Below are 11221 nucleotides of genomic sequence, written 5' to 3'. Positions count from 1 at the left end.
ATCGCAGCAGCGCTCCTTTTTTCTCCGCGGGAGCTCAGAAGGGTTGGGGGAGGAGGATTTGGGGGAGGAGGAGGAGGGACCGCGGGACGCCCTCCGCGCACCGAGTTGGCCGCGGGAAGCGGGAGCCGAAGGGACGCTCGCCTCCTCCCGCCCCGGATCTGCACAGAGGAAAAGCCCACCGGGGGACCCCGAAGAGCCGCCCGCGTGCGCCGGAGGGGCCTCGGGGAAGGCGGTCCCCGGCGTCGGTCCCTTGGCGGAAGCGCACGCTTGCTTGTCTTTCGCCCGGCTTCGCCTCAGGCAAGTACCCCCATGGGGGTAGCAGAGTTCCCGCCGACGGCATGCGCTGTGCGCCGTCCCCACAGAGGGGCGCCGAGGGCGCGTCCGAGGCTCCGCGCCTGCTCCTCCGGACTTGCAGCGAGGGGCCCGGTTGCGAGGAGGCGGCGCGCGGGGAAGCTTCAAGCCGTGCGCCCTGGAAGCCTGATGGGCGCGCCTGCTTGCGCGGAGGGCAGGAGGGCCGCGGGCCGGCTCGCGGGCACGTTGCCGGCCCGACCCTCGTTTGCTGTGGGTTGCCCTTCTTCGCTCTCGTTTGTGGGGGGAAGCACTTCCCTGAGGCGGCAACAAGTATGGGTGAAGCCCGTGGCAGAGGGTGCCGCGGGCTTTGAGCCCAGGTGGTTCCGTTCAGAAGCGTCTTTTGCTGAGGCAGGCGGGATGCCCTCGGGCCCGCGCCGCCTCTCGTTCCTGCAGCAGCAGGACTGTGCCTGGGAGGCCGAAGGGCGCAGCTGCTGGAGCCTCATGCGCAGGCTGGTGCAGGATGCAGCTCTGGTAAGGCACCCTCAGATTTATGCAGGCACCAACTCCTTGCAAGACCCGAGACCACCTAGCAGCTCATGTCTAGTCAAGGCTTTCTTCAGCTCCTTGTAAATAAGCTCAGTTGAAATACTTAGGCAAGCCGCGGTGACGTTGTACACATTGTAGTATTATAGCATGAAAAAGTCAAATAGGTCCGCTTAGAGGATGAGTCTTTGTTGCAGTGGGTGGGCGAACCTATCAGTTTCGGGTTCCCTAACTTTCTCATTTCCCCCCAAAATGTAGTTCAGTTCTCCACTTTCCCCTATTGCATAAGTTACTTACAGTAATATATGTATTTTGTGTACACTTTACCCTGGTCTATGCATTTTTGTACACGTTACTTGGTTGGCAAACTGCACTCTAAAATTCAGAGACGTGCAAATTTCAAAGGATGGGTGTCTTTTGGCTTGCGTATTGTTTTGGGAAGTGGAAATGAGGTGCATTCACCTTTCACACAAACGGAATCACATTTCTCCCCATCTTTAGTCACAAGCTGTTAGAGTGGTGAGGTTTGTGCAAACCTGTGCGGATTTTGCCACTACAAATGAACCCTTTCATAGTACGGTCCTGCTTGAAGTTCAAGCTGCTTAGAGGAGGAGCTCAAAGTATGTTAAGCCACGGAGAGCCCCGTGGGAAGGGGCCTCCTCCGGTTCCTGACAAAGTGGGCCAAGGTGGCTTGTTCTTTATCAGCCACTCAGAGGGACGCAGTAGCTGGTCCTGGTGATGCCGCTTTTTCACAGGGAAAAACGGCCCTTTCCTGTGCCAAGCTAAGGTGACTGCAAGCGTTTATTTATTTATTTATTGCATTTGTATACCACCCCATAGCCGAAGCTCTCTGGGCAGTTTACAATAAAAAACATTAAAAACAAATACACAAATTTAAAAACACATTTTTTAAAAAGCAATTTAAAAACACATGCTAAAATGCCTGGGAGAAGAGGAAAGTCTTGACCTGGAGCCAAAAAGATAACAGTGTTGGTGCCAGGCGCACCTCATCAGGGAGATCATTCCATAATTTGGGGGCCACCACTGAGAAGGCCCTTTCCCTTGTTACCAGCCTCCCAGCTTCCCTCGGAGTAGGCACCCGGAGGAGGACCTTGGATGTTGAGCATAGTGGGTTTGTGTTGGGAGAGGTGTTCCTTCAGGTATTGTGGTCCTAAGCCGTGTAAAGCTTTATAGGTTAAAACCAGCACCTTGAATCAGGCTCGGAAACATACAGGCAGCCAGTGCAAGCGGACCAGAATCGGTGTTATATGTTCGGACCGCCTGGTCCCTGTTACCAATCTGACCGCTGCATTTTGCACAAGCTGCAGTTTCCGAACCATCTTCAAAGGCAGCCCCACATAGAGTGCATTGCAGTAATCTAAGTTGGAGGTTACCGGAGCATGGACGACTAAAGCCAGGTTATCCCTGTCCAGATAGGGGTGTAGCTGGGCCACCAACCGAAGTTGGTAGAAGGCACTCCATGCCACCGAGGCTACCTGAGCCTCAAGTGACAGAGATGGTTCTAGGAGAACCCCCAAGCTACGAACCTGCTCCTTGGCATCTTTCCCTTAATAAATCATCGGCAAGAATTGCTGTGCAGTCAGCACGTATTCCACAGTCCCCCCCCCCTCGCCCCACAGCATACAGGTGGCATGATGGGGTGTGCTGTTGAGAGTCAAGAAACCTGAGGTGGGGTGCAAGGGGGGCAGAAACGACACATAAGAACATAGGAAACTGCCTTGTATTGCATGCATCCAGCAGTCCCATCTAGCTCAGTCTTGTCAACACTGACTGGCAGCTGCTCTGCAGGGTTTCAGGCAGGGGCCTCTCCCAGCACAATCTGGAGGTGCCATTGGGGATTGACCCTGGGGCCTTCTGCATATGAATCAGGGGCTCGACCGCTGAGTTGCGGCCCTACCCCTCAAAATAAAGTAAGGCCCTAGTCCACATGGCTCCGAATGAAGGGCTGATTTAAACAGGAAGCTGCTTTATACTGAATCAGATAATTGGTCCACCTAGCTCAGGGTTGCCAACAGTGGCTGACAGCGGCCCTCCAGGGTCTCAGGCAGGAGAGGGCAGATTTGTTTCCTTTTTAGAAACAGGAGCACAACAGGCAGACATTCCACAGGTGCAGTTCCTCTCCCCCGATATGTGGATGGATTGATGGGGGAAGCTCTTAAGGAAATGGGGGGGGGATACATGGCAGTGGGTGAGTGGGAGGTGCCAGGCCTCTCAGAAGGGAGATGCTGAGGGAAGAGGCGGGCAGTGTGATTGTGTGCCCGTGTATGTAGATGCTAAATGGGTATATTTAAGTGGTGGAAGGATTATCAGCGCAGCCCAAGTGGCTGCAGCATTTCCACTTCAGCCCAGTCAGTCATGTACATTTTCCTGTCAGACCTGAAAATATGTTTGTTCTACTGTTTTGTCTTTCCTAAGACCTTATCTCTCCTTTCATTTCCGGCTGTGGACAGGAAGCTTCTTCCTAGACTGGGTTGTGAGAGAGAGAGAGAGAAGCTTTGATTGCTTTTTGGGGGAGAGAAATGTGCACATTCCAAACACTCCTTTGGGAAAACTACCGTAAGACTCACGGCTGGCACCAGAAGTAGGCTTTGTTGGGCACCTACCAGGGCCCACACCCTTGCCGGGGCCCACCGGCACCCCTCTGAGCCTCTTGCCCCTGCCCCTGATCCTCCACCACCTGCTCCCTCTGAGCAAGGACAAGGGGAAGGAGACAGAGCTGTGTCCTTCACCTCCATCTGGATATTTGAGCAGATTTGGCAGAGGGAGAGGGCCAGTAAGTGAGTGGGGTGCCATGGTGAGGAGAAGGGCCCCACAGAGAATTTCTCATCCAGCAGTGACCAGACAAACACCTATCGCCGGGGCACAAAGTCAGCAACCCCACTCCCATAGTTTATCCCCAGCAACTGGTAGTTGGAGATAGAGGTTCGGTTTCAATATGATGGTTAATAAGGGTTAATAGGTCTTTAAGTCTTCTTTATCAGAGCTCTCTAAGTTAGAAGCGGGAAGCTTTAGGCCTGGGGGTCTATTGTGGCCCTCTGGGCCTCTCTGTATGGCCCTCAAAACTCTCCCCAGCCCATATCCTTCACTAGTCCTGCTTTGTACCTTCTTGAGTGTTTTTGCCCAGCTGCAAAGCGTCCTGGAACTCTAGAAATGCCTCTTGTTCGTCCATATGGGGGATAGAGGGGGGGTGAGTGCGTGTAGAAAGTAGCCTACTGCACAATGGTAAATTTTGCATCCGTTGCTCCACCCAACTTTGCCTTTGGTACTACTCACCGCTAGCATATGGCCCTTGGAAAGTCGGCCAGAAGGAAATGTGGCCCTCAGCCTGAAAAAGATTCTCCACACCTGCTCTATGTGATCACCTTTGGCGAGGAGTTCCACAGGTGAATTACACATTGTGTGACAAAGTTTCCTCTAGACAGCCAGTCCTGAGCTTGCTGCCAGTCGACTGTATTCAGCCAAAATCTTTAACAGTGGCTTGATCTGTGCGGGAGTCGTCAGTCCTTCTGCATACTGTGAAATGCTTTGCTAGGTGGTTTCTGCTGCTTGTGTTGCCAGTTTAAATTTAAGACACAAGAGAAAGTTAGGGTGGCCACTTGGCAACTCCTCAGTTCTGCTCACTCCCCTTAAAACAACCAGATGAGCAGGGACAGGTTGGGGGTTACTGAAGGCTGAGGGAAATGCACTCTGCACATGATCAGGGCCCCCCTCCTTTTTATTACTGCTTCATATCTGAGCCCTAGCATTCAACAGGTTCTAAAAGGGTCCATTCAAGCTCCGGGGAGGGCCCATAACTCAGGGCCCCAAGTCAGAATTGCTGAGACGATCCTGCGTTAGCCCAGCGGTCTGACTTGGAACAGGGTCCGATGCCTGTGAATTTAGAGAGGGGCCTCTGGCCAGGCTTTGCAGGGATAAGGTGGTCCTAGGGTAGGGGTGTGGGAAAGGACAGGTGGGCCCTCCAAGGGTTGTTGGACTCCAGAAATATCTGGGGGGCCACACAGCTTCAGCACCCACGTTTTAGAGACTTCTTTTTTGGGGGGGAAAGGCAAGTCACACGAATGGCATTTCAAATCAGAAAGTAATGCTTTAGGGCAGGGGTGGGAACCTTTCTCAGCGCAAGGGCTGCACTGCCTTCTGGACAACTTTCTGGGGGCCACATGCCAGTGGTGGGCAGGGCCAGAGGCAAAAATGGGCGGAGCAAGAAATGTAAATGTTACCTTTATCCAGTAGGCTGTTTTCTACACATGCTCACACATCTAGGTGAGCAAAAGACTATCAGAGTTCAAAGTCAGGCAAAAACCAGCCGGGCAAGAATCGAGGCCAGTGATGGGCATGGCCTGGAGCGAATGAGGGCCAAGTAGAGTCTTGGAGGGTGGCAGAGAATATGGGACACATGGAAGTGGGGAGAAGAAGAGGTACGTGCATTTTGAAGGTATTCCTTTGGCTGCCTGAATATAATCTCCTAAATGATTGATTGATTGATTGATTGATATCCCGCCCTTCCTCCCAGCAGGAGCCCAGGGCGGCAAACAAGAGCACTAAGAACTTTAAAACATCATAAAAACAAACTTTAGAACACATTAAAACAAAACATCTTTAAAAACGTTTCTTAAGAAAAGCTTTCAAACATCATCTAAGATTAAAAACATCTTTTAAAAATAAGAACATATTAAAAAGCAATTCCAACACAGACGCAGACTGGGATAGTTCTCAAGTAATACTCAAGTAATAATACTCTAGACACATCTGAAGCTGCCTCACGCTGCGTCAGACCGTTGGCCTCTCTCTGCCTCAACTGCAGACGCCCCCTGCGGTCTCGGGCAGAAGGTCTTTGGGCCTTGAGACCTGTACAAAACGATGCAACTTTGCTTCAGGCTGACCGGGAGTGAGCTTGACGTTTTTGTTTTTATTTTTCCAAGGGCGATGGAATTCATTCTCATACACATACGAAACTGTACTAACTCACTCTCAAGATAAAGCGTATAGTTGTAGAATTGTAGACAGCAGGCAATATATACTGCATTATTTTGAATTCCAGAGCCCTGTATTTCACAGTAGCCCCCTTGAGGAGTCTCAGCTGCAAGGAGGCGTCCTCATGGGCCCGACAGGTGCAAAACAAGGCTACCACCAAATCCATAATCCCAGTCATATGATGAGGTCATATGAACTAATCAGCTGGACTCAGGAGTTGGATACATTTTGACAGGGGACTGAGGAAAGCCCTTTAATCTTGGTGTCTTGTTGAGGGAGCGGGCACAGGGGTCCCATCCCTACTTCCTGTCCTTTGAAATATACAGAGGCCTAATGGGATCCTTGCTTGGAGACCCAGATCAGCAAAAGAGTCATGAAAGCCTCCGCCCAGTGAGAACTCCTAGCACGGGGGATGGCTGGGCTACAGTTCTGGACTAGCCCTGCTCTGGACTCCGGAAATAGCTATTTTCAGGAAACATTTATGAACTCCTTTCGGGGAGAGTCATTGAGGGGTCACCCCAACCCACTCTGTGGCCAAGCAAACTCCCATGGTGGGGCTGGGAGTGGCCCCTGCCTGAAACCCTGGGTTGGTGCTGCCATTGTTGACAGTACTGAGCTAGATGGACCAATGGTTTGACTCAGTGTAAGACAACTTCTCATGTTCCTGAAATACCCATTTTACACAAGAAAAACTTGCAGTGCTTAGAATCCCCCCCAAACAGGCAAAAGACCCCTGTGTACTCCAGAACAAATCAAACAGACAAAAGAGCAGGCAACATCTCCCCCCAAAACAAGCAAACCCCCCCAACAATAAACAAAGATTATATTTCATGTTTGCAAATTTGGATGAAATGTTGTATTTCTTTTTAATGACCTTGTTTTTTTTGCAATATTTATTTTTAATTGGGAGGAGCCAAAATTGGTGGCGGGGGCTTGTCAGGTGCCATGTTGGTGTCAGAGGGTGCAGAGCTGTCAACAGATGCCACCTTATGGACCCCAGCCTTAGTGAAAATTAGGTCTTTAGAGCGGCTCAAATTTTGGGAAAGGGGGAAATAAAAAAGTTATCTGTGCAGTTTGTGATTGGTCTTTGTGGGATGAATTGTGTTTCCATTTCAGATAGATCTTCCTTCCTTCCTTCCTTCCTTCCTTCCTTCCTTCCTTCCTTCCTTCCTTCCTTCCTTCCTTCCTTCCTTCCTTCCTTCCTTCCTTCCTTCCTTCCTTCCTTCCTTCCTTCTTATTAAATTTATCTCCCACCCTTCCTCCCACGGGAGCCCTATGCATGCTTGATTTTATTGATTTATAAGTCACCACAAAGGCAGGGTAGGGTAAAAATTCCTAGCAGTGAAATGCATATGTACAATTAAAGTAAATATCCTGTGCACAGAAGCTTCTTCCTCTCCCTTCCCCTCAATAAAAACCAACACCTGCTGTCCCTTTTGCAAAGAATCCGCAGGTGGTTTGGGAATCTGGGCTGCTGCTGACGTCGTCCATTCTTGTGACTTGAGGAAAGCATGATTGACTCTACTCTTACGGTGGAAGTCGCCCAAAGGAAACTGTTGGATCAGATCCTTCGCCTTGTTCTGGGTGGGCGACGTGTGTTGGGGACTGGAGCTGCCTTGATGAGCTGCTGAAATGCCTCGTTGGCTGCTATGCCCAAACATCTGGCGGGTGGCAGATTTTGTTTGAGAGAGGGTGATGAATTCATATTTCCGTCTCTCTTTCCTCAGCAGTCCCAGGATGAGCTCTCTGTCGGGGACAAGTGAGCCCCTCTGTCCTTTTGTCCGCCCCCCTCATCTGGAAGTGGACGTGGGAATCGCTCACTGGTCTTTTCTGCACGGCTGATGCCAGACAGATCTCAAGAGCAGGAGCCCCTGGACTGCTGCTGGAGGTAAGCCGTTGCTATGGCAACGCCAGGGATGTTCGCCGAGCAGAGCTAGCTGGCTGTTCTGACACAGGATGTGCTTTGACCGAGAGGGTTTTCCTCTGCGCGGCTGGGAAAAGCAGGTTGGTTTCATAGCACCCGCCGGGCAGCTCCAATGCCTGGACCTGATCTGGGGTGGGTCTGGCATCATGCCTTCAGTGTGATCAAGCCAAGACAACTGAGACCTAGGTTATGCTGAGCCACCAGGTAACATTTCTCCTTCCGAAAGCTGGAATCTCTTATGGAATAATGAAAGGTGGGTGAATGATAATGTGTGTCTCTGGTTTGATGGGAGGTTTCTTGTTGAAAGGATCAGAAGAAGACAGAGAGCATCAGAGCGTCGCTCTTTTCCATTTTGTTCTTGTAGCGAAGGGCTTCCTCGCCAGGGCATGTACCCAGAGTGAAGAGATGGAGCTCCGTAAATTAATGAAGCAATTCCACACTCTGGTTCATTTACAAAGATCTGATGACGAGGAATTTAAATGCACGTGCTCCGCATATTGGGGACTTTCCCCACACGGTACGTTAAGTTGGGATTGTTGCACGAAATTAAGCGTTGGGAGATTTCCCCTGAAACGATCTTCCTTTCTGATATTTGGCATGGATTCCCAAGGGAGCTGGCTTTCAGTTTCACACTTGGGTAGACAGAGCTGGAATTGGGAGGGCGGGAAATGGAGGATGCCAGGAGCAGTTTAATTTGATAAAGGGTGGGATTCCTGCAGCTGGGGGGATATGGACAATTGAAGAGAGGGGTGAATCTCGGCTCCTTCCCTGGAGCTTCTCTGCCTCTGCGGGAAGAATCTAGATGTCTGGACCACACGGTCTGAGGTACCCATCCCACGCTGGGCGGACTGATGAGCCAAGGGAGGGGGATGCCAGGATGACCCTCCCTACTCATCTGTATTGTGTGGGTCAGATGTGCCAGAATGCCCCAATAGGTTGGCAAAATGAGGCAATATATCTGGGGATGAGCCAAGAGTGATGTATTAAAATGAAATTGATTTACTTACTTATTGAGTTATTCATTAATTATATTTATATTTGCCGAGCATCGTAGTTGGTTAGTTAGTTAAGTTGTTTTAAAGGATGTATTTTAAACTGTTGTAATCTGCCATAGGACCTCAGGGTGCAGGGTGGGTGGTGATGATGAGGATATCACTGGGGACAAAATTCAAACCAGGGACTCCTGAGATGAAGTGTGTGCGTGTGCACGTGTGCACACACTCACACATGATCAACCAGCAGAATCTGGCCCCAGGATTGGGCTGTTGAACAAGAGAGAATCTGACTGTCCTGTTGTCTATGAAGGGAAGAATGGAGGGGGTATGCTCTTGCTGTGCACAATATCCCCACTGGATGGACTCTCCTCTAATTTTATGCTCCCCCAGAGGCCTCAGCACATTGAGGCTTTGGGCTGATTCATGCAACAGTCTGTGAACCAGACTTTAGAAGCCTCTGGATGACTGTACTACCGGCTGTCAGAATCAGTAGTTATACACACCTGCAGAGAACCCCCCATTTCATCCAGCCTCTGGCAGGAGAAGCCACACCTTGTTGCAGTGGGTGAGCAATGATAGTTTTAGAGCTGGGAGGGCTGGAAAAGGTGGGCAGAGCAGTGAGAAGTGCTAGCTGCTACAATCACCCAGAGGCTTCTGATCAGGGTGAGACTGGTTCACAGGCTATTATGTGCATTGGCAATTCAAGTAAAATCGACAGTGAGCAGACTTTTGCCTAGAGGCTCCTCTGCTCGCTCTTTACTGGTGGTGCAACTAAAACTTGAAGTTAGTTTGTTAAGTTGAATCTGGTAGGTTTGTAATTCTCAAATGCATCACACGTCTTGACTTCCATATAATGAGTGTTCGTATTTTTGTAATTCAAGCAGAGATTGGTTCTGAACAGATGTGTCTTTTCTGTGCCTGCATGGTTGGTATGTCTAAGCAGCCACCTTTGCACAGGCTCAGTTGTTTGTTGGCGTGACAAGGAAGGACGTGGGAAAATCCCATTTGCAAGGCACACGGGCAGAATGCTGTTACCGTAACCCTTCAAGTTACTGTTTGCCAAAGAAACCAAGTAGTTCAAAGTGTGGCTCTGTGCCGATCTGCTATTGTAAATCTGGGATGGGGAACCTCAATGTGCCCCTCTGGGGCTGTCTGTCAGGCCCTCCTTCAAGCTATAGAAAAAAATGTAAATGTACTGCCTTCAAGTCGATTCCGACTTATGGCGACCCTATGAAGAGGGTTTTCATGAGGCTGAGAGGCAGTGACTGGCCCAAGGTCACCCAGGGAGCTTCATGGCTATGTGGGGATTCGAACCGTAGTCCAACACCTTAACCGCTACACCACACTGGCTCTCTGGCTATAGAAAAGGGACCCTGTTTTTGATGCTGTTTTCTTTTTTAAGTTGGCAAGAGCTGGGATTTGGACCCGGTGCTCTGATGTTTGTGGCTGCTGTGAAGCTGTTATCTTTTGAATTGGAACTTGCAGGAATGCCCCCAAAAGGCTAAACATACACAAAATGGAAAACTCTGAGCTGAACACTCGTGCTTAGCCCTGTGAAGATGGGATTGTCCTATTGAAGTCCTTTCCTGTGGCAGTGACCCAGCCCAGAACAATGGCAAACGGTTCAAAATGCTGCACAGCCCCCTTTCTCGGCCAATGGCGCATGGCCGACTGTGAAATCCGGCTGGGGCTAACCTAGTTTTCCTACGTTGCTACAAGGAACTTTCTGTCTCGCTTCTGGGACATTCTCCGCTCCCTCCCTCCCCTTGTAGCATTCCCCTGTCCAGACAATGTGCTCAGCGATTCACATCCTTGATGAGGCCTCCTCAGAGGAAAGATGATTGCTGGTGCAGGTTTGGGTTACTGCCAAAGCTCAGGCTGTTTGGCCTTCATCTGACAAGAAGCACAATGCAACCTTCCCCCCCCCCCAGTTTGTTTATTGTGGCAATGAGATGGAAGCCCCCTTGAAAGTTCAGGAGTCCACGCTGTTCCCTTCAAGGTGGACTCAGAGTAGGGATGCTTCTGAAATTTCCCTCATCTGACTTTTGGCTTTGATTGTAGAGTTCCCTATTGCAGAATCAATGCGTTAGGAATCCTCCATTCACCCCATTTGTTTTTTTAAAAAATGTCCAAATCGTGTTCAAAGCAGTCTTCATGCTCAGTCTGCCTTTCAGTTTTTCTGTGACTTTTCTCAACCCTCCAAACATGTGCATTGCAAAAAAAAAACCAAAATAACTCCAACTCAGGAAGGGCCGTAGCCTGCTTGGCATGCAGAAGGTTCCAGGTTCAATCCCCAGTGGCATCTCCAGGTAGGGCTGGGATACGGCTCCCTGTCTGACACCCTGAAGAGCTGCTGCCAGTCAGTGTAGACACTACTGAGCTAGATGGACCAATGGCCTGCCTCTGTATAAGTCAGCTTCCTATGTTCCCAGCCACCTTGATTGTGGTGGTACTTCCGCCTGTGTCTAGATTCCTT

General features: G+C 50.3%; 1 protein-coding gene across 2 annotated transcripts in view; it reads left to right on the top strand.

The window, feature by feature from the left end:
• The first annotated feature begins 492 nt into the window (after window positions 1-492).
• Window positions 493-11221, top strand: part of LOC133374724 (semaphorin-4A-like) — an 85793-nt gene continuing 75064 nt past the window's right edge. For both annotated transcript variants that reach the window (XM_061605922.1, XM_061605919.1), the window contains exons 1-2: window positions 493-561; window positions 7557-7714. The gene's annotated coding sequence lies outside the window, so the exon portion shown is untranslated. The remainder of the gene's footprint in view (window positions 562-7556; window positions 7715-11221) is intronic.

The sequence above is a fragment of the Rhineura floridana genome, chromosome 22, assembly GCF_030035675.1.
Source record: "Rhineura floridana isolate rRhiFlo1 chromosome 22, rRhiFlo1.hap2, whole genome shotgun sequence".
NCBI lineage: Eukaryota > Metazoa > Chordata > Lepidosauria > Squamata > Rhineuridae > Rhineura > Rhineura floridana.
This window is presented reverse-complemented; position numbering and strand designations above follow the sequence as displayed.